At 36.7% G+C, this 23,970-nt stretch overlaps 1 protein-coding gene across 2 annotated transcripts in view; it reads right to left on the bottom strand.

Annotated features, from left to right (window-relative positions):
• The window catches only part of POU6F2 (POU class 6 homeobox 2), a 419,114-nt gene that overhangs the window by 382,415 nt on the left and 12,729 nt on the right, over positions 1-23,970 (bottom strand). Inside the window, exon 1 of one of the 2 annotated variants that reach the window (XM_032874948.1) lies at positions 3,240-3,252. The exons of the other annotated variant lie outside the window; for it this stretch is intronic. The gene's annotated coding sequence lies outside the window, so the exon portion shown is untranslated. Of the gene's footprint in view, positions 1-3,239; positions 3,253-23,970 lie in introns of those variants that run through there. 2 annotated transcript variants of the gene reach the window in all.

Raw genomic sequence — 23,970 nt, 5'->3', positions numbered from 1 at the left:
CTCATTAGCAAGGTTAAATTTTTCAAGTTTATTAGCTAATTAAGTTTCTTCTTTCATAAATTACTCACATCCTTTACCTGTCTTTCTGTTAGGGTCTAAGTATTTTCCACATTGAACTTTCTATAGATACAGAGTACAAGAAAGAATGGCTAACACTTACTTTGCTCTAAGTATATACTTTATTTCTAGCCCTCTCAACAAACAAGAGTGTTATTATCCCTGTTTCACTGATGATGAAATTGAGATGAATGAAGTTAAATAACATGTAATTTGGCAGTCTTCTTGATTCTAAGCTGTAAGAATTCCAAATATTTTTTCTAGAATTTGTTATTTCCCTGTGACTTTTTTGATGTTGATTTTTAAAGAAAGATTTAAAGAATTCTTATCCAGTCATATTTATCAATTCTTTCCCTTATGCCCTATTCTATTGCTTTTATGATGAGAAATCATCCATGAGAAGGCATATTCACCAATATTTTTATTTTCTATGATTTTTAGTTTCAGTGTAAGTTTAGAATCTGTCTGGAATTTGTGTGAGCATATGGCATTAACTGAAAATGTTAAATTTCCCCAAATAGAACATTTTTAGATCATAATTAATTGAGTAACCCATTTGCATATTATGCTTTTTTTTCTTTTAATCGAAAACCAAGTTCTAATGGAATTTAAGGGAACATTCTAGTAGAACTCAGGCGTGGTTTTGTACGATACATATGTGTGACCACACATAATACCATATGTATGTATTAAGCATAAAAATATATACCATATATAATATATACATTTTAGAAATTATATTAAGATATATTTATACATAATTGGTATTATATATTATGTAATATATATATTAGAGCAAAAATCCTCTGTACTCTATTCTTCTTTTTCAAAAATTTCTGCATATTCTCAGCTGTTTATTTTTCAGGAGAAATTTAGAATCACTTTTGTCACATCCGAAAATTTAAAAAAGGAGAAATAAATGTCATCTTTATAATACTCAGTGTCATTACCAAGAAATGTCCTTTTTCTTCATTTATTTAAATCGTCTCTTATTATTATCAGTCATGTGTGGGTTTTTTTCATATTTATTACAGACATTTTCATCTAAAATTTTCCAAATATTTTGTTTTGTTCCTCTTTTGAATAAAATCAATTTCTCTGTCTATAACAAAGTTATGTATATGGTTACTGTTCTTATATAGAAAATACGAGGAGTCAGCAGTTGATTTTATCTTATTTTTATCCCCTAGTATTTCTTGTCTTGAATTCTACTTTTTGTTTTTTAAATTTTACTAATAAACATTAGCTTTTCCTTTGCTTTTACCATTTTTATAATATTTTATTTTAGTGGCGCTTCTTGTTACTAAGATGTTTGGATTTTTTAATTTTTAATTTTTTTTTTTAGTAATTTATTTATTTATTTGACAGAGAGAGACAGCGAGAGAGGAACACAAGCAGGGGGAGTGGGAGAGGGAGAATCAGCCTTCCTGTGGAGCAGGGATCTCGATGGGGGCTCGAACCTAGGACCTTGGGATCATGACCTGAGCCCCGAAGGCAGACACTTAAGGACTGAGCCACCCAGGTGCCCCAATGTCTGGATTTTTTTAATGCAAATATGCAGTTTGTATCTCATGGAGAAATTTAAAACATTTATGTTCATTTATCAGTATATTTGGTCTTATTTCAGTTATCTCAGCATTTGTTTTCCGTTATTTATAATTTTCTAATTTTTTATTATTTTTATTTCCATTATATTTAATTATTATTATTATTTTCCATTTTATTTTAATTTTTTCAGTTACTCTGCCTCTTTATTTGTCTTGTCCGGTTTTTGTTTCATTTCTGTGTGTTTGTATTGATCTTTGCTAGAAATTTAAAGTTTTATATCCTGCTTTTAGTCCTTTAAGTGGTCACTATTTAAAAATTTTAAAGTATATATATTAGGTTTTCATTTTTAACTATTGTAGTTGAGAATATAATGATACCAATAAAGCATCACCTCTCTTTAAGATTTTTTTTTAAAGAATGGCTTCATATAGCTGTATACAACCACTCAAGTCTTTAACCTAGTATTTTACACCAAATTTACTATTATTATAGAAGTTTTTTGTATTCTGCAACTTTTTATTTGTATTTCTTTTCAGCGTAACAGTATTCATTGTTTTTGCACCACACCCAGTGCTCTTTCAATATTATTTTGTTTTTGTATTTAATTTCTTAACTATTAAATATATAATATTTAATATTTAGTCTACTCTATATTAATCGGGTTCTAAGTTCGATAGCAGCCCAAGTTCAATAGACTCCCCTTTTGATTCATCTTTCATTTGCCTTTTACTAATTTCTAAAAGAAAATTACGCATGTGGTATATTGTCCAAGTTCTTATTTATCTGGTAATGTCTTTCCAATGCTTTCCCACATTGAAGTTATCTTGACTGAGTAAATTTCTTATACTGCCACTTGAAACTCTACAGAGATTCTTCAAATGTCCCTTGAAATTTGCTTCTAAATGGGAATGTTTGAGACTAACCCAGTTTTGGTTCCTTTGTAAATAACTTTATTTTTGTTTGTTATCACACTCAGAAAATTATTCTGTTTCTCTTTGTTATTAAAGAAAAAAAAAGTCCAAGGCATCTCTGGGGTGGGTCTCTTTCACCGGTTTTCTTAGAACCGAGAGAATCCTCTCAATCTTCATTTCTCAGGGATTTTTCCACCATTCAGTTTCAAGTTTTACATCATTATGGCAATAATCAATGCTTTAAATTCTTTCCATCTAGTCTTCAGGAAATCTTAGACTGTTGTCCACTTTCTGTCCTTTATAAATGATTATCTCTCACCATTTTAAGGTCCTCTGGCTCTGGTTTTGTTTTGCAAGTGTGTTTTGTTGGGTCTCTCCCTATACACTCACTTAATTTGCCAATGGAAAGCCTACATGTTGATCCTCTAATTTTGTTAACCAAGTGACCTAATACTAATGGATTTTCTAAAGCCTTCTTCCGATTCTCACCATAAATCACATCTCCAAGCTTGTTTTTATTGAGTGTTCATAATAATGGCCTTGCCCAATATCATTGGAAGTCCAATATTATAATTTTTTTTCTATTTATCTGTACCTCAGGAGAAAGCTATCCAGGCTGTTATTTACTAAGCCAAAAGGTGACGTTGGCCACATTTTCAAAGTCCACATAAGTGAATCCCCGAACCTGTTTCTCAAGATTACGGTAACCAGGAGTTTGCTTACCAGAGAGCTCCTGGCTCATTTGCAGCGTCTTGTAATTCTTCTTCTTTGTCTCTACTCTGTTTGTTTCCCTGCCATGACCATTCTCCCATAAAAGGCTCTCTATCTATTCCAGCTCTCTGGAGTATGACTGACACTGGATCTTCTGCTCCCTCTGCTTGACTGTCTGCCCCTCTGATGTCCTACGTGAGAAAGTGCTGTCACTAGCATGAGGGACTCGTGGGCTTCTGCTTCTATCTGCCGCCACTCGCTGCCTTCGTGGGCAAACTTCCCATCTCAGGACAGAACGGCCAATTGCCTTCTCCCTTCTACTTTCTATGCTGTTATTTTTGGCAATAATATATGAAAGGGGAAAAAAGAGTGGAGGAAGGTTCACAGTTTGATTCATGTTCAAACTGTCTCAAATGCAATATGCCATGAGAAAAGGGACACCTTTCAAGTTCTTCCATTCAGCAGTTCTCAAAGCACGGTCAGCAAATCCCCTGGGGTCCCTGAGACTCTTTCAAGGTAGCTGCAGGGTCAAAATTATTTTCATAGTAATGCTGTAATGTTGCAACGCTAAATACTTCGTGATAATGTTAGACATTATTTGCCTTTTCACTGAGTTGTCATTCATACTCATGATGCAAGAGCAATGGTGGACAAAATTGTTGGAGTCTTGTCATAAATCAAAATAATGGCACCAAACTACGCTTGTAGTTATCCATGAACTCACACTAAAATTTAAAGAAAAAAAAAAAAAAGGAGGGGCGCTTGGGTGGTTCAGTTGTTAAGCATCTGCCGTTGGCTCCGGTTATGATCCCAGGTTTCGGGGATGGAGGCTCGAATTGTGCTCCCTGCTCAGCAGAGAACCTGCTTCTCCCTCTCCCTCAGCCTTGCTGCTCCCACTGCTTGTGCTTGCTCTCTCTCTACCAAATAAATAAATAAAATCTTTTTAAAAAGCTAATATTACTTAAAAATGTCCTTGATGGAATAGCAAAAATATTAATATGATTAAACTCCAAACCTTGAACACATTTTTTTTTTTAAGTACGCATGAAGCACCTTGGCTGCATACCAAAGTATAATGATTGCTTCAAAGAAAAGCACTTGCATGATTATTTGAGTCGTATACTTGAAAGACCAGCAATAGAAAAACTATGGTTTTTCAACCTCAGGTATTTGGCAAGCAGACTTGGGGCGGGGAGTGAATGAAATGAGCTTGTCACTTAAAAAAAAAAACAAAAAACAAAAAACTGAAGGTACGTGTTTCCAATGAGAAAATTCAAGCACTAAAGAGAAAATTAGAATTCAAGAAACATATTTGCCACCAAAAGTTTAAGAACTGCCCAATACTTAAAGCTTCTGATAAAATAGTGATATTAATAAAATTTTTATTGTGCAATGAAACGTGTCAATGTTTGAAAAACCTGCCAAACACACTGAATCAATATTTTCCAGATGACCAATGCACAATGCTGCAAAATTATGCATTGGTAAAAGGTCCTTTCCAAGCACAAGACAGATTAATGGATTTTAATGTTAATGGTGTTAGTATAGCTTTTGGTACTACATTGCAATGAAGCTTTATGAAACTGCCACTTGTCAGATTTTGATGCATCAAACAATAATCACAATTGTCCTAGAAGGCAACTAAAATACTCCTTTCCTTTCCTATCACCTATCTGTGTGACACTTGATGTCTTCGTAAATCTCCACCAAAGGAACATAGCACAATAGGATAAATAGAGAAGCAATGGTCTTCTATAACATTTTTATTAAAGAAAATTATCAAAATGTAAAACTGTCACCCTTCTAAACTATTGTATTTGAAAAATAGAGTTTTTAATAATAAAAACATCTATGCTGACACCTAACTTTGTTATTTAAAATGCATTTATATAAAAATTAAATGTATTAATATAATTTTTCAGAATTTCTTCAACTTCTATTTCTAATTTGACAAACATCATTAGGTGTTACCCACATAAATGAAAACTCTTTGCTGCTTTTAGTAATTTGTAAGATTGTAATGAAGTCTTAAGATCAAGCTTTTTGATCTTAAGACTTCATTACAATCTTACTTTTTGCCTTTGTGGATTACCTGCTCTAGACATCTTGTATAGAAGGAGTCATTCCCTATGAGACCTTTTGTTCCTGGCTTCTTTAACTTAGCACAGTATTGGCAAAGCTTATTCAACTCATAGCATGTGTTAGTATTTCGTTTCTTCCTAACGCTGAATACTATTCCATTGTATGAATTATTGACCGATGGGTATCTCGGTTGTTCCCTTTTTTTTTTTTTTTGCTGTTGTGAGTAATGTTGCTATAGACACTTGTGTACAAGTTTTTATATACGTATGTTTTTACATCTCTTGGAAATATACTTAAGAGTATAATTATAGGATTATATGGTAAATATATGTTTCACTTTGGAGGCACTGCTACTGTATTCCACAGCATCTACGGCATTTTTTTCTCCCACCAACAATGTATACAGGTTCTGATTTCTCTAGATCTTTTCTAACACTTGTGATTTTCCACTTCTTTTTTTTTTTTTTTAAACTGTAGGCATCCTAGTGGTATGTCATCGTGGTTCTGAGCAATTGAAAATGTTTTTATTATTACACCTATGAATGAAATCTGGTCACTCATTTAAACTATTACATGCAAGTCTGTGAAGTTTTTCAATCAGCCTATGATTCTTTTCTTGGTTCTCCTGAGCCTTCTAGAATACATATGCATTTATTTATCTGAGAACTTGGTCTCAAGGATCTTGGCATTGCCGTCTTCCTTAAATAAAAGCTTTGACTTATCTGTAATATCCCAAAATTCTTCTTGGAGCTTATGATTTGAGTCTCTGTGTGAACACTTAAGAATGACTGGCTCATTCTCTGAAAAGTCATGGAAATGATTATGCTGTTTCATTATTTCCATACTGTTTTGTCAGATTACCAAAAAGATGCCACACAGAACATTCCAAGAACCTTTGTTTGCTGTGACAGCATCTGTCTGAAAGGTGTGTATTTTTACATTTTTATTTTCCTACTTCTTTGAGACTGTTTCTTACCCTCTCAGGAAATTAAACACTTGACTTTCATAAAAATAAATATAAAAAATAAAATGGGCGCCTGGGTGGCTCAGTGGGTTAAGCCACTGCCTTGGGCTCAGGTCATGATTCCAGGATCCTGGGATCCAGTCCCGCATCGGGCTCTCTGCTCAGCAGGGAGCCTGCTTCTCCCTGCCACCTACCCCACCCCCGCGCCGTCCTCTGCCTGCCTCTCTGCCTACTTATGATCTCTGTCTGTCAAATAAATAAATGAAATCTTAAAAAAAAAAAAAGATTTTAAAATGAAGATTCTGAGCGTTAGTTTGGAGTCAGGAGCCATGAATACCAAAATTAACAAAATTCCTTTCCGAATTACAAATTACCCACAATTTGAATTTTCATAGATGTTCCTTTCATCATTCAAATTACATGGAAATGTTAATGAATATTTGCAATACCAAAATGATAAGTAAGTTAACCCCCATACATATCTAATCATATAAAAATATTTGATTTCCCTAAGACTTTGCAAGTATTAGGATCATCTAAATCTGTTCCTTGTAATTTCAGTTTTCCATGGTGATAGATTCCCTCATCTCCAAATTCTAGTCCTTGAGAACCTGACAATGACGAAATTCGAGAAACAAGAATGCAGACTAGTGAAAAAAGATGATTTCCCAAATTCCAGGGGGAGATACAAAGCAGCTGCAGTGCCTGTGATGGGTGATGAATTGAAATCACTGCAGAAATGCACTCCCACAATGTAGGCACTCTGAGGTGTACAGAAAACTGGTTGGTTCATGCCCTGTGTCTGGACAACTCCTGATACATAAGGATTCACCACTAAGAATCTTACACCTTTTCTCTTCTAATTTCTCTTCTAACTTCCCGCTCCCCTCAGTAGCTCCTTTCACTATCCCAGTTCATCCATAAGACTTTGGTTGACTCCTAGCACAGAATTCACTAAGATGCTCATGTATTGCTCTCTGGAAGACCAAGTCACATAAAGGAAGTGCAGGTGGTTTAGAGAAGAGCATATATGCTGGAGGATGCCATGCAGCAGGTACATTTAAACAAAGAGCAAATAGACACCATTACTGGCTTTATAGAACGATGAGAAAGTCCAAAAGTTGGAAGAAGAGAAACATTAAATTGAGTCTACCAGACTTTATAGTCTGAGGATCTGCTGGGCACAAGAGGCAGACAGATTCTATTCATTAACCTCACTGGTTAGCCAGGATCTGTGGACAGGAAGACTGCTGGAGACAATACCAGTCATAATCCAGAGTAATAAACCAACATCTAATGTGAGCCTCCCTATGTGAGGAATAGACTATGTTAGAAAACACTTACCATAAAAAACATCACAAATCACTGGGAAAGGAAAAGAGTTTCAGTGAATGATTTTGGAAAAATGACTACTTGGGGAACTCTCAACTGAAAGTCTCATCTCCCATTAAACCTAAAATAAATTCAAAGAGAATAAAAAGCTAAACACAAGAGAGAAAACTAAAATAAAAATACAATAAAATGTGAAAATTAACAAGTCTTAGAATAGGGAACAATTTTCTAATCATAAAGCAGTGAAAAAAATAAGAATTAAAAATCACAATATCAATTTACACAAAACTATTGAATTTCTTTGTGTTAAAAACACTCTAAAACAATTATGCAAATGATAGGCTGAGACTGATAACTTTGGCTTGCATAAACTAAAATCACAATATACCATTTTTTCAAAATTAAAAAAAATTAATTATATTTTTTGTTTTAAAATGGAGGTGTAAACGTGAGGCTTCCCCAATTAGCTATTTAAAGGCATGAAAAGTAGTAAGGATACTGAGGAATAGAAGTCACAAACTTCACCTTCAACAAGATAACAAGACTAAATCCTTTAGCCATAAAGCAGTGAAAGTATAGTGGGGTAAGGAAGGACTTTGAGAGGACAGCCACATCTGCAGAGCTCAGAAAATGCTGTCAAGCACCCTTCTCCAAGATGAAGGGTACATTCTGAGGTCAAAACCAACAATCATTACTTTTTAACAATGGAACTGGGAAACAGGAGCTGACAGAGAAATGAAGCTCTTCTCAATCTTGTTTGATTCCAAAAGGAAAAGAAGAAAAAAAATCACATGGACAAGTCATATTTTCAAAAAGCATTCTACTGGTAAGACAGAGTAAGGAAAAATTTTACATTGTCAGCTTATGAGCAACCCTGCAGTGCCTATTTCAGTTCTTAGTTGACTGGGGAGAAGTAAGGTCTAAAAGAGCACCCCCATATGCACAATCTTGTCACTAAATAAATTTTTGCTGGCACAGAACACAGCATTATTAACCCCTGCCATCACCATCATTGCTCCCAATATACACGTATAGCTTCAATTTCACTCTAATCCTGAGTTCTAGAAAGTTCTGAGTTCCTACAGTAATAACAAAAAAAGGAACCAAAACTTTATCCATATAAAAATAAAACTATAAAAAGGATGGGATACCAGAAAAAAAAAAAAAAGGCAAGGAACATATACCAGAAAGCTTCTGTCATGAAAGAGTTTAAAAAACATGTCAAAATATGTTGTTATCCATTTTTAAACCTAATGGAACAAAAACCTATATAAAACAAGAATACAAAGCAGGGATTTAGTAACTCAGGGAAGACATGATAAGACCACAGAGATAAAACATGAGTTGACAGAGCTCAAGAGAAAAGTAGAAAAACAAAATCACAAAAATAAAGACAAAACTGAAGCCACACCTGTCAAAACAGATATGCTAAAAATAGAATGGACTGAAAGCCAAGCAAAATTAAATGCAACAAAACAAAAAGTTGTATTTTTTATAAGGTTGGAGAGCTATTGGTAGGTGAGGAATCCAGACAAAAAAATATTCAAACTGAGTACCAGAAGAAGAGAACCAAAATATTGGGAAAAAAACCAAAGCATAATTTAATGACATTTTTAGAAATTAAAGAAGACTTGACCCTAAAGTTTGAAAGGGCCACCATGCCTCAGGAAAAATTGACAGAACAGTCAACATCAAGACACAATAATATTATTAGATCCAAAAAAGAAAACAGTGTGTTGTGTTTTTATGGATCTAGAAGCATTCTATTATTTTCAGTTTTAGGAGCATTTTTTTTCTATCATTGTCTAGAATATTATTTACCTGTTTTGAATGTTTGTTTTGGCCAAACATATAGAATATAACCATGAAATGAAAGAAACAGGACTTAACAGAGAAGGGAAAGAAGAAGAAAAAGTCATGGTTTGAAGGAAAAAGAAATTTTCATTTGCCTAATTGAAGGGCTTAAGAATAAACAACCTTAACAGGCAGAGTAACCTCAATAACATATTTATTTAATATTCTCACTCATGAGGGACAAATTTTTTTAAATTATTAATATGTCCATTACTGTTCAGAAAAGCAGGATTTGCTGTCAAAAATAAGATTCAGGGGCGCCTGGGTGGCTCAGTGGGTTAAGCCTCTGCCTTTGGCTCAGGTCATGATGTCAGGGTCCTGAGATGGAGCCCCGCATCAGGCTCTCTGCTCGGCAGGGAGCCTGCTTCCTCCCCTCTCTCTCTGCCTGCCTGTCTGCCTACTTGTGATCTCTGCCAAAAAAATAAATAAAATCTTAAAAAAATAATAAGATTCAAATCTGGCAGTGTTCTAAGCCTGGTGGCTTCTGGGATACAAAGATGAATCATCTCCTGTGTTAGGAAGAAAGCCTGCCATTGCATCTTTTCTCATATCCAAAGAGAAAGCTGCAAATGACGTATAAATCATTGTACCACACAGCTCTTTTAGAGCTTAAAGAAACAATAAAAAAAATTCTAAAAGCCACACATTCGAATACCATTTCCCCTTGCTCACCAACAACACTTAATCCCCAAATCTAATAAATTTATTCTCCTGATGTTTTTTGACTGTTTCTACTTTGTGCCCGTGGGCCACCATTTCTTTTTCTTTTTTTCTTTTTTTTTTTATTTAAGATTTCATTTATCCACTTGTCAGTCAGAGAGAGAGCACAAGCGGTGAGCGCAGCAGGCAGAGGAAGAAGCAAGCAGGCTCTCTGCTGAGCAAGGAATAGGCCACCATTTCTAGCCCAAGTCACTTCCCAGTAATCTTGCCCCCATTCAATCTACTCTCTTCTCTGTACCCAGTGATCATTTTCAGTGGCAAATGTGATCATGTCATCTCCCCCCACGAACAGACTCTAGCACTCTTTAAGATTCTTCAGGACTTTCTATGATCTGGAGAATAATGAATAATCCTTACACGATGTGCCCTCACCCACCTCTCTTCAACTTCTACAGTTTTTTTCCTTGGGCTTACACTGTTGTTATTTCAGTTCCTTCCAAAGGTCTAATCTTTGCCTATGCTCTGTGAGGAGCATTTCTCTCCTTCCTCTTCCTCAATCCCTACCTGAGCTCAAGCTGTCTCCCACTCAACTTTTGTCTCTGTACCAACATCCTTCCTCAGGGCAGCCTTTTCTGAGCCATTGTTCCCCTCTCTCTCAATATTTGTCTCCTCTAACTCTATGCCCATATTTGAAGAAATGTCATGTATATTAATTTATAACTATGTTTTACCTCTCAATCCCAGAAAATTAAATAAAACCTGGTTATTTTGAAGGTATCAGAGATCCAAAATGACCCCCCCATTTTAGATTTACATTCACTCCAGTATTCAATGTCACCATAATATTGTAGGTTTGAGTAAGTTGCTTAAGCTTCCTGTGGCTTATTAGTCTTACCTATAAAATATAAACAATTATACCTTCACTGACTGTTGTGAGGGTGAGAGTGGTTAATGACTTTTATAACTTTTTATAAAGGATTATGTAATGGTAATTAAGAGAATAATCATTATTGTTTGCAAAAGGCATTATTTGACTAGCCATATCTAAATATAAGATGTAGAAAATTGCCTTGTAGTTGTTCTGATTATAAAAGGAAGAAATACAAACTTTAAAAATGTTTAAGAATTTTTTATTTTAAGTAGGCTCTGTACATGGAGCCCAACATTGGGGCTTGAACTCACGATCCTGAAATCAAGACCTAAGCTGAGATCAAGAGTAGGAGGCTCAACTGACTGAGCCTCCCAGGTGCCTCCAAGAGAAGATTTTTTTTTTCAAATATCATTTTGTTTCATTTGCCAGCGCTGATTTCTTTTAAATCAGAGACATGGAAGGTTCAAAATTATTTATACAGCATTTCAGCCTGAAGACTTTCTAATGCCCTCCAAAGAATGGTAAAACTAATGGTGAAGGGCAGAAAAAACCTGGCAATTACCTATATCATATGCTTAAAGATCATCCAGTGCACATGTGACCAATTCATGTACTTAGAAAAAGAACATTTTATATATTAAGTATTTCATCTTCACCCTGGAATCTTCTGAGAGGAAAAAGGGTAGTGGTGGTATTGTCAGATGTGTATATATATTTCATATAGCTGAGGAAGAAGGAGAGAAATAGGGAGAAAGGGACAGAGGGACAGGGAAGAAAGGGAAAAGGAGGAAAAGAAAAGAGAAAAGAATTACCATTCTCTACCATAGAGTACCTTCATGGACAAAAAGTTACCAGGAATTAAATGTAGAAAAGGAAGTTTGATACAGTTAATACATTGTAAACTACCCCCATTGAAAACCTACTTTCCAGAATAAACATAAAAGGCCCATATGATAGACTTGTGATGTAGTCTTTGAATTTTCCTTCTTTACTTTGGGAGTTATGTCTGCAAAAGAACCAATCCTTTCTTCTCCCATTATCCTTAAGGGACTGTTCCATCATAGATTGGCCCTGCCATGGCCTTTCAAAGAAGGTGAGAGATTCTGCCTCTTCAATATATTCCTGGAGTTTCTGATTCGTAGGACTGGGGCAGACCCAAGAATCTGCCTTTTTATTAAGTTCCCAGATGATGCTGATGATGCTGGTCTGGAGGTCCTTATCTTTGGGATCAGGAGCTCCTAAAGCCCAAAGGCAAGGACAGAAGATCTTAGTCATTCAAAAGAGCTAAGAGAGTGGACAAAGCCAAGAACTAGCATGGTTCTGGCACATTTTGGGCACTATAAATACTGAATATACAAATAAATGAATGGCTAAACAAATGAGGGACATTTGTTTTTTGCTAAGCTTCCCTGAATGGCCCATAGAAGCCATATATCAATGTGGTCAAGAGCACAGGCATTGCAATCAGAGACATGAAATTTCAAATCTTGCTTTCCACATACTGGCCTTTTCACATTGGATTATTATTTAGTTTCTCCATGTCTAAATTTTTCTCAAGTTTATACTGGAGTCATATCTATTTTATGGAGTTTTTCTGAAGATTAAGAATAATGGACATTAAACCAGTCTAGTACAGCACCTGAAACATTGCAAAGACACCCTATGCTTGCCTTCTGATGTTATCCCAAGATTCCTGAAAGTTGTTTGTGTCATTTGGTAGGTCCTGTGCTCCAGGGCTGGGTCCTCTGACACTCAAATGTTAGTGGTCACTCTCCCATGACCTGCCACAGTTACTGGAAGGAAAGAGCCTGGCCATGAGTATGTGAGAGGTAAACAGGCATACAAATGACAAAAATATTATATATGTATTTGTATATGTAATTGATTTATGCAACTCTCAACACATTATTGTGCAACACCATGATCCCATGGTCCTTCATTAATCAAAGACTAAATGAAATAGAGGAGTAAATTACTCATGGATACACTGAATTTGAGTAAGGAGATAGAATCAAACACTTTGTCAGGCACTTCCTGTTCCCTTGCCAACCCACTAGATCCATACTGCCTCTGAGAATATGCCTTAATAACATGTTTTTCAATGGAACACACTTCCTTTTCCTGGAGAGGATAGCAATCAACATGAAAGGAATAGTTACACCAGTGCAAAAAAATTCTCTCCATAAAAGTCTCAAAGATTATTACTAAATGCCCTACTCAAACATTGTTCAATTCTTATACCACAAGCTTTGACTTGCCTTTTCAAGAGAAATATTTCTACAGAGTATCTCTGAAGAGCATGGGTACAAAAATATGAGCATTCCTCAAATGTTCTGATGGTTTCCAGCAGATACTTTGGCACTCTGGATATTATGTGCATATAAACTAACAAGTAGACTATTGAGCACAGGATCTTATGGGTATTTTCTAACCAAATCCTTTCAAACATATACATTAGGATACAGAACAACATGAAAAGTAGCCAGCTCTACAGTTTGATTTTTAACAAAAACAGAAAGTGAGTTGTCTGTGTTCACTACAACACGACTGGGGTTCTTCCTTTCCTTGGGGTCCTCCTTTGCTGCTATCACTCTTGCCTATCAAAAACTCACTCTAAGTAATGACCTGAAGCTCACCAGAATGAAAATACAAATGACTTAAAACATATTTAATTCTATCTTCTCCGGGAGGCCTGAACCCCATCATTAGAGCACTAGACTGGGCTACAGGAGGTATCTTATGACCTGGACTAAACTTAGGACATGCAGGTTCTCAGGAAATAATCCGAAATGCTACAGTTTGTGGGGACACAAAAAGCAACGCAGGTGGACTGGTGGAGTGAGGGGGTCACCAAACAGTTATTATAAAACTGGACAAATGTTTCAAAAACAAGAATTACAGTACCCTAGAAATGGACCAAATGCTTAAGACAAACAAATAGGCACAGATTAATGAAAAACTACTAAATTTGGGGTCAAAACAGTGGGACTCCATCAGCTTAACTGTAGGAGGAAAGGGACTTGATTTGGAGCAGTAGTTGGAAAATTCCATGCCTACAGTTTCATCGGTGGTGACAACCTCAATGACAAATGAATCGGGGCAGTCAGCATATCCGATAACCTGAGGTTGCAAACCTGGTAGACCTGGTGGGCCAACCAGAACTTGAACAGATCAGGGAAATGAGACAGTCATAGAGACATTCTTGACTTATTCTTGACTGATGGAAGGGCAGGTGCACACATGAGGAAGAATGGAGGCCCAGCCTATTCACATACTTATGTTGTACCAGGAGACTTCCTGTATTGGGGGAGAAGATACTAGAATGTCTGGTGGGAAGGAAGAGAAGGAAAAGATCTGAAAACTGCTTACACTTTGAATGTGTTCAGGAACCCACATACAAACCCACAAACTGAGAGGAGGAGATTTACCAGTGTTAAGATGTTTGAGCCCAACCTCTGACCAATCATTAGTTCACCACTAGGCCATGTAGAAAGAGAGGAACTCCTAAGAGGCTGGGCTTAAAAACAGGGGCAAGGTGGGAGGGGAGAAGTGAGCCAAGAGATCAGTGGCCACATATTGCAGAGGATATGAATTTCAAAAATTCAGTCTAAAGAAGTTATTAAATAAAGATCTAAGCAAATTTTTTAAAACAGCAACAATAATAACCCTCTGGGAAGGAAAAGTCAGAAGCCAGAGTTGCTATCATATGATTCCCAAAAATGTTCCATATTCAACAAAAAGCCATGCAAGGAACCAGGAAAGTGTTAACCAGAGCGAACGGGGAAAGGGAAGTACATAGAAATTGCTTAGTGTCCTCAGATGTCAGATGGAGCTGATAAAGACTTCAACTTATTATTATATGTTCAAAGAAGTAAAGGAAATTACATTTAAGAATTCAAGAAAGGACTCCTGGGTGGCTCAGTTGGTTAACTGTCTGCCTTCAGCTCAGGTCATGATCCCATGGTCCTGGGGTCTTGGGATCTAGCGCCCCATTGAGCTCCCTTCTCAGCTGGGAGTCTGCTTCTCCCTCCGCCTCTGCCCCTCCCCTACTCCGTTTATGTGCATGCTCTCTTTCTCAAATAAATAAATAAAATCTTAAAAAAAGAAGGAGGAAAAAAAATTAAAGTACCATAACAATGACCAAAGTAAAGGACCTCAATAAATATATAGAAACTATTTCTAAAAACCAAATGGAAATTCTGGAAGTAAAAAAGAAAAAAAAAAAACAAGAACTGAATTAAAAATTTCACTTCAGGGGCTCAATGGCAGATACGATACAGCAGAATTCAGTTAGTATTATGGTGAGGCAGAGTGTAATAAGTTAAGAGGTATGGATGAGAGTCAAGATGGCGGAGAAGTAGCAGGCTAAGACGACATCAGGTAGCAGGAGATCAGCTAGATAGTTATCAAACCATTACAAACACCTACAAATCCAACAGGAGATCGAAGAGAAGAAGAGCAACAATTCTAGAAACAGAAAATCGACCACTTTCTGAAAGGTAGGACCGGCGGAAAAGTGAATCCCAAGTGTCGGGAAGATAGACCACGGAGGGGAGTGGCGGGCTCCCGGCAGGCGGCGGAGCAACAGAGCACAAAATCAGGATTTAAAAGTCTGCTCCACTGAGGGACATCGCTCCAGAGGCTAAACTGGGGTGAAGCCCACGTGGGGTCAACATGGCCCCAGGTCCCGCGGGGTCACAGAAGGAATGGAGGTGTCTGAGTATCACAGAGCTCGCAGATATTAGAGTGGGGAAGCCGGCTAGAGAGACAGAGCTCAGGAGTGAGCTCTCAACTCAGAGTTACCCTGAACCATAATCCATGACACAGGCCACTGCTCTGTGAGTGGGGTCTCCATAAGATCCAGGGAGACACCCCTGGAAGAGCCCAGGGATCTGCAGGGTTCAGAGACTCCAGGAAGGGATGTGTGCCAGAGACAGAGATGCTTGGTCACAGGTGGGGTGAGCTCGGAGCACGGCCAGAGACCAGGGAGACGGGAGTGATTGAGCGCTTTTCTCTGAGGGCGCACTGAGGAGGGGGAGCCCCGAGCCATCGGCTCCTCCAGGCCAGAGATCGGGAGGCCGCCATTTTCATTCCCGTCCTCTGGAACTCGAGGGAAAGTGTTCAGGGAACAAAAGCTCCTGAAAGCGAACCAGAGGGGATTACTTAGCGTTGCCCCTGGTAAGGGCGGTGCAATTCTGCCTCGGGCAAAGACACTTGAGAATCACTACAACAGCCCCCTCCCCGAGAAGATCAACAAGAAATCCAGCCAAGACCAAGTTCACTTACCAAGGAGAACAGCAGAATTCCATAGGAGGAGAAAGCAAAGCATAGAATTCATGGCTTTCTCCCCATGATTCTTTAGTCTTGCAAAGTTAATTAATATTTTTTAAATTTTTTTTTAATTTTTTTTCTTCTGCTAAATTTTTTTTAACTTTTACCCTTTCCTCTTTTAACATTTTTTAACTAGTTTATCTTAACAATACCTTTCATTTAAAAAAATTTTTTTTGAACCTTCATTATTATAGTCACATTTTATCCTTCATTGTATCTAACTTTATTTTTTGTATACACATAGGCTTTTTCTTCTAAAAAAATTGGGGTACAAATTCTTCTAATAGATCAAAATATACCCTAGATCTAGCACTGGGCTTGTTCTAGTCTCCAGCCCAGGTAAATTCTCTTCATTTTATTTTTCTTTATTCTCCCAAACAACTTACCTTATCAACTCCTTTTTTAGAAATTAAAAAAAAATTTTTTTCATCTTTATAGTCCTATTCCATCCCTTCATTGTGTTTACCCTTAATGTGTTTTTCATTCTTTAAAATTTTGGGAGGTAGTTTCTTCTAGGAGACCAAAATTGTCCCAAAATTAAGTGGGTGATCCTATTCTAGTCACCAGTCTAATATATATATACATTTTTTTCTTTTTTATAGTTTTTCTTTGTTTTCTTTTTTTAATTTTTTTTTCCTGAACTTCTTTTTACCCCCTCTTCCCCCTGCCCCCACGATTTGGGGTATCTTCTGTTTTGGTTAAAGCACATTTTACTGGGGTCTTTGCCACCCTTTTAGTATTTTATTTGCTCCTTCATATATTCTTATCTGGACAAAATGACAAGGTGGAAAAACTCACCACAAAAACAAGAACAAGAGGCAGTACTGAAGGTTAGGGACGTAATCAATACAGACATTAGTAATATGTCAGATCTAGAGTTCAGAATGACGATTCTCAAGGTTCTAGCCGGGCTCGAAAAAGGTATGGAAGATATTAGAGAATCCCTGTCCAGAGAAATAAAAGCCCTTTCTGGAGAAATAAAAGAACTAAAATCTAACCAACTTGAAATCAAAAAAGCTATTAATGAGGTGCAATAAAAAATGGAGGCTCTTACTGCTAGGATAAATGAGGCAGAAGAAAGAATTAGTGATATAGAAGACCAAATGACAGAGAATAAAGAAGTTGAGCAAAAGAGAGACAAACAACTACTGGACCACGGGGGGAGAAACCGAGAGATAAGTGATACCATAAGACGAAACAACAGTAGAATAATTGGGATTCCAGAAGAAGAGAGAGGGGAGCAGAAGGTATATTGGAGAGAATTATTGTAGAGAATTTCCCTAATATGGCAAAGGGAATAAGCATCAAAATCCAAGAGGTGCTGAGAACCCACCTCAAAATCAATAAGAATAAGTCCACACCCCGTCACCGAATAGTAAAATTTATGAATCTTAGCAACAAAGAGAAAATCCTAAAAGCAGCCCAGGACAAGAAGTCTGTAATATACAATTGTAAAAGTATTAGATTGGCAGCGGACTTATCCACAGAGACCTGGCAGTCCAGAAAGAACTGGCATGATATATTCAGAGCACTAAACAAGAAAAACATGTAGCCAAGAATACTGTATCCAGCTAGGCTATCACTGAAAATGGAAGGAGAGAGAAAAAGCTTCCAGGCAAATAAAAACTGAAAGAATTTGCGAACACCAAACCAGCTCTACAGGAAGTATTGAAAGGGGTCCTCTAAGCAAAGAGAGAGCCTAAAAGTAGTAGATCAGAAAGGAACAGAGAAAATATACAGTAACAGTCACCTTACAGACAATACAATGGCACTAAATTCATATCTCTCAATAGTTACCCTGAATGTAAAGGGGCTAAATATCCCAATCAAAAGACACAGGGTATCAGAATGGATTAAAAAAAAAAAATCAATATGCTGCCTACAAGAAACTCATTTTAGACCCAAAGACACCTCCAGATTTAAAGTGAGGGGGTGGAAAACCATTTACCATGCTAATGGACATCAGAAGAAAGCTGGGGTGGCAATGTTTATATCAGATCAATTAGATGTTAAGCCAAAGATTATAATAAGAGATGAGGAAGGACACCATATCATACTCAAAGGGTCTGTCCAACAAGAAGATCTAACAATTTTAAATATCTATGCCCCTAACATGGGAACAGCCAACAATATAAACCAATTAATAACAAAATCAAAGAAACACATCAAAAATAATACAATAATAGGAGGGGACTTTAACACCCCCCTCACTGAAATGGACAGATCATCCAAGCAAAAGATCAACAAGGAAATAAAGGCCTTAAATGACACACTGGACCTGATGGACATCACAGATATATTCAGAACATTCCAACCCAAAGCAACAGAATACACATTCTTCTCTAGTGCACATGGAACATTCTCCAGAATAGATCACATCCTGGGTCCTAAATCAGGTCTCAACCGGTATCAAAAGACTGGGATCATTCCCTGCATATTTACAGACCACAATGCTCTGAAGCTAAACTCAATCACAAGAGGAAATTTGGAAAAACCCAAATACATGGAGACTAAACAGCATCCTTATAAAGAATGAATGGGTCAACCAGGAAATTAAAGAAGAATTGAAAAAATTCATGGAAACAAATGATAATGAAAACACAACGGTTCAAAATCTGTGGGACACAGCAAACGCAGTCCTGAGAGGAAAATATATAGCAATACAAGCCTTTCTCAAGAAACAAGAAAGGTCTCAAATACAGAACCTAACTTTACACACAAAGGAGGTGGAGAAAGAACAACAAAGAAATCGTAAACCCAGCAGGAGAAGAGAAATAATAAAGATCAGAGCAGAAATCAATGAAATAGATACCAAAAAAACAGTAGAACAAATCAACGAAACTAGGACCTGGTTCTTTGAAAGAATTAATAAGATTGATAAACCCCTAGCCAGACTTATCAAAAAGAAGAGAAAGGACCCAAATAAATAAAATCCTGAATGAAAGAGGAGAGATCACAAACAACACCAAAGACATACAAACAATTACAAGAACATATGATGAGCAACTCTATGCCAGCAAATTTGACAATCTGGAAGAAATGGATGCATTCCTAGATATATATAAACTACCACAACTGAACCAGGAAGAAATAGAAAACCTGAACAGACCCATAACCAGTAAGGAAATTGAAACAGTCATCAAAAATTTCCCAACAAACAAGAGCCCAGGGCCAGACGGCTTCCCAGGGGAATTCTACCAAACATTTAAAGAAGAATTAATTCCTATTCTCCTGAAACTGTTCCAAAAAATAGAAATGGAAGGAAAACTTCCAAACTCATTTTATGAGGCTAGCATCACCTTGATCCCAAAACCAGACAAGGATCCGATCAAAAAAGAGAACTACAGACCAATATCCTTGATGAACACAGATGTGAAAATTCTCACCAAAATACTAGCCAATAGGATTCAACAGTACATTAAAAGGATTATTCACCATGACCAAGTGGGATTTATTCCAGGGCTGCAAGGTTGGTTCAACACCCGCAAATCAATCAAGGTGATACAATACATTAATAAAAGAAAGAACAAGAACCATATGATACTCTCAATAGATGCTGAAAAAGCATTTGACAAAGTACAGCATCCCTTCCTGATCAAAACTCTTCAAAGTGTAGGGATAGAGGGCACATACCTCAATGTTATCAAAGCCATCTATGAAAAACCCACTTCAAATATCTTTCTCAATGGAGAAAAACTGAGAGCTTTTCCGCTAAGGTCAGGAATATGGTAGGGATGTCCATTATCACCACTGCTATTCAACATAGTACTAGAAGTCCTAGCCTCAGCAATCAGACAACGAAAAGAAATTAAAGGCATCCAAATCGGTAAAGAAGAAGTCAAACTATCACTCTTTGCAGATGATATGATATTATATGTGGAAAACCCAAAAAACTCCACTCCAAATCTGCTAGAACTTGTACAGGAATTCAGTAAAGTGTCAGGACATAAAATCAATGCACAGAAATCAGTTGCATCTCTCTACACCAACAACAAGACAGAAGAAAGAGAAATTAAGGAGTCAATCCCATTTACAATTGCACCCAAAACTATAAGATACCTAGGAATAAATCAAACCAAAGAGGCAAAGAATCTATACTCAGAAAACTATAAAATACTCATGAAAGAAATTGAGGAAGACAAAGAAATGGAAAAATGTTCCATGCTCCTGGATTGGAAGAACAAATATTGTGAAAATGTCTATGCTACCTAAAGTAATCTACACATTTAATGCAATCCCTATCAAAATCCCATCCATTTTTTTTTTCAAAGAAATAGAATAAATAATCCTAAAATTTATATGGAACCAGAAAAGACCTCGAATAGCCAAAGGAGTATTGAAAAAGAAAGCCAAAGTTTGTGGCATCATAATTCTGGACTTCAAGCTCTATTACAAAGCTGTCATCATCAAGACAGTATGGTACTGGCACAAAAACAGACACATTGATCAATGGAACAGACTAGAGAGCCCAGAAATAGACCCTCAACTCTATGGTCAACTAATCTTCGACAAAGCAGGAAAGAATGTCCAATGGAAAAAAGACAGCCTCTTCAACAAATGGTGTTGGGAAAATTGGACAGCCACATGCAGAAAAATGAAATTGGACCATTTCCTTATACCACATACGAAAATAGACTAAAAATGGATAAAGGACCTCAATGTGAGAAAGGAATCCATCAAAATCCTTGAGGAGAGCACAGGCATCAACCTCTTCGACCTCAGCCACAGCAACTTCTTCCTAGGAACTACACCAAAAGCAAGGGAAGCAAGGGCAAAAATGAACTATTGGGACTTCGTCAAGTTCAAAAGCTTTTGCGCAGCAAAGGAAACAGTTAACAAAACGAAAAGACAACTGACAGAATAGGAGAAGATATTTGCAAATGACATATCAGATAAAGGGCTAGTATCCAAAATCTATAAAGAGCTTATCAAACTCAACACCCAAAGAACAAATAATCCAATCAAGAAATGGGCAGAGGACATGAACAGACATTTCTGCAAAGAGGACATCCAGATGGCCAACAGACACATGAAAAAGTGCTCCACATCACCTGGCATCAGGGAAATACAAATCAAAACCATGAGATACCTCCTCACACCAGTCAGGATGGCTAAAATTGACAAGTCAGGAAATGACAGATGCTGGTGAGGATGCAGAGAAAGGGGACTCCTCCTACACTGTTGGTGGGAATGCAAGCTGGTGCAGCCACTCTGGAAAACAGCATGGAGGTTCCTCAAAAAGTTGAAAATAGAGCTACCTTACGACCCAGCAATTGTAATACTGGGTATTTACCCTAAAGATACAAACATAGTGATCTGAAGGGGCACATGCACCCAAATGTTTATAGCGGCAATGTCCACAATAGCCAAACTATGGAGAGAACCTAGATGTCCATCAACAGATGAATGGATAAAGAAGAAGTGGTATATACATGTAATGGAATACTATGCAGCCATCAAAAGAAATGAAATCTTGCCATTTGCGACGACATGGATGGAACTAGAGGGTATTATGCTTAGTGAAATAAGTCAATCGGAGAAAGACAACTATCATATGATCTCCCTGATATGAGGAAGTGGAGATGCAACATGTGGGGCTTGAGGGGTAGAAAAAGAATAAATGGAACAAGGTGGGATCATAGGGAGACAAACCACAAGAGACTCTTAATGTCACAAAATAAACTGAGGAGGACGGGGAGGGAGTGAGAGGGTGGTGGGGTTATGGACATTGGGGAGGGTATGTGCTATGGTGAGTGCTGTGAAGTGTGTAAACCTGGCGATTCACAGACCTGTACCCCTGGGGCTAATAATACATTATATGTTTATAAAAAAATAAAAAATTTTAAATTAAAAAAAGAGGTATGACCACAAGCCATAGTTTGCTGATCTTTGTGCTCAGCTATACAACAAATCTCAACAAGTTCAAAGGATTGAAGTCATGTCATATGTTTTATGACTATGACAAAATTAAATAGATCAACAAAAGAAAGAAATCTAATAAATCCCCAAGTGTTTGGAAATTAAAGAACACACTTCTTAAAGCTCATGGTCAAAGAGAATTGCAAAATATTGTGAACTGAATCAAAACAAAAACTTGAAATATCAAGATGTATGGCATGCAGCTAAAGCAGTGCATATAGGGAAACTGATAGCTGTATTACAAAAGAAGAAAGTTCTCAAATCAGTAACCTAAACTTTTATTTAAAAAACTAGGTAAACAAGAGCAAACTGAAACCCAAACAGAGAAAGAAATTACATAGGTTCACATGGAAATCAAAGAAATATTTAAAAAAAACTAGGGAAAATAGTCAAATCAAAGGATGATTCTTTGAAAAGATCAACAAAATTGACATATCTTGAGTGAAATTAAGAAAAAAAGAAAAAAGGCACAAATTGATAAAATGAAGACTAAAATAGAGAACACATTACAGAAACTAAAAAGATTATAAGTAGATATTATTAACAAAAAATGTGACAAATTAGATGAAATGGACAGAAAGAGAAATTTTCAAAGTTGACTCAAGAAGGAATAGAAAATCTGTATAAATCTTTAGTAAAGAAATTGAAGTAATAATTTAAAAATCTTCCTACAAAGCAAGCCCCAATTCTGGATCACCTCACTAATGAATTCTATCATCCATTCAAATACCAATCTTCCAGAAAACAGGCAGAGAGGAAAGAATCTCAAAATCATGCTATGAGAGCCAAAAACATCATAATAAAATAAAATCGTATGACAAGATTCCTCAGGACTATAGAAGCATAAGTCCTCTTAAAAATTCGCAAACCACAGATTAAAAAATATTTTACAGCATTACCAACTGAGATTTATCCTAGGAATGCAAGTTCAATTTAACATCTGAAAATCATCTTATGTGACCACTTCAATAGATACAGAAAAGAAAAGACACTTGACAAAACTCCACACCCACTCCTAAAAAGTGAAACATAACTGTATCAATATGACCCAGAAATTCCACGCCAAGGAATCTACCTAAGAGAAACAAAAACACATGTCCGTACAAAGACTTGTATATGAATGGTCATAGCAACATGAGTTATAATAGCAAAAGATTGGAAACAATCCAAGTGTCCATCAACTGTGAATGGATAAATAAAATGTGGTGGAAATTAAAATAAAACCAGATAAATAAAGCATTTGAAAAGGGCAAATTTGTAGTGACAGAAAGCAGATCAGGGGTTGGGAGGGAATGGTTGGAGGTGGGAACGGAGACTGGTTGCCAGTGGGCATGAGGAAACACTGGAATGATGGAAATGTTCTAAAACTGGTCTGTGGGGATGGCTGCACAATTCTGCAAATTTACTAGAAATCATCAGAGTGTTACCTTCACCATGAGTGAATGAATGGTATGTAAATTATGCCTCAACGAAGATTTTTTTTTTTTAATCAAAGTTGGCCATCACTCCAAAGAATCTAGTCTCAGTGTGAAAATGCAGGTAATGATGGAAGAGAAGTCAGAAGAGAGCAAAGTTTAAGGCAAACAGACATTGGAAAATACGATCAAGTCTAATTGCAGTGTGCTGAGAATCCCAGTGAGGAGAGTAAAAAGAGCCATAGCCTAGCCTGGAAACTCCTCCTTCCACCTCTTGGGATACATGGGCTTGCCACCAGTTTGCTTTTAGAAAGC

Source organism: Lontra canadensis, unplaced genomic scaffold (genome assembly GCF_010015895.1).
Source record: "Lontra canadensis isolate GAN:19392208 unplaced genomic scaffold, GSC_riverotter_1.0 scaffold54, whole genome shotgun sequence".
Taxonomy (NCBI): Eukaryota; Metazoa; Chordata; class Mammalia; order Carnivora; family Mustelidae; genus Lontra; species Lontra canadensis.
Note: the sequence above shows the minus strand (reverse complement) of the source record. Positions and strands in the feature narration are given on the sequence as shown.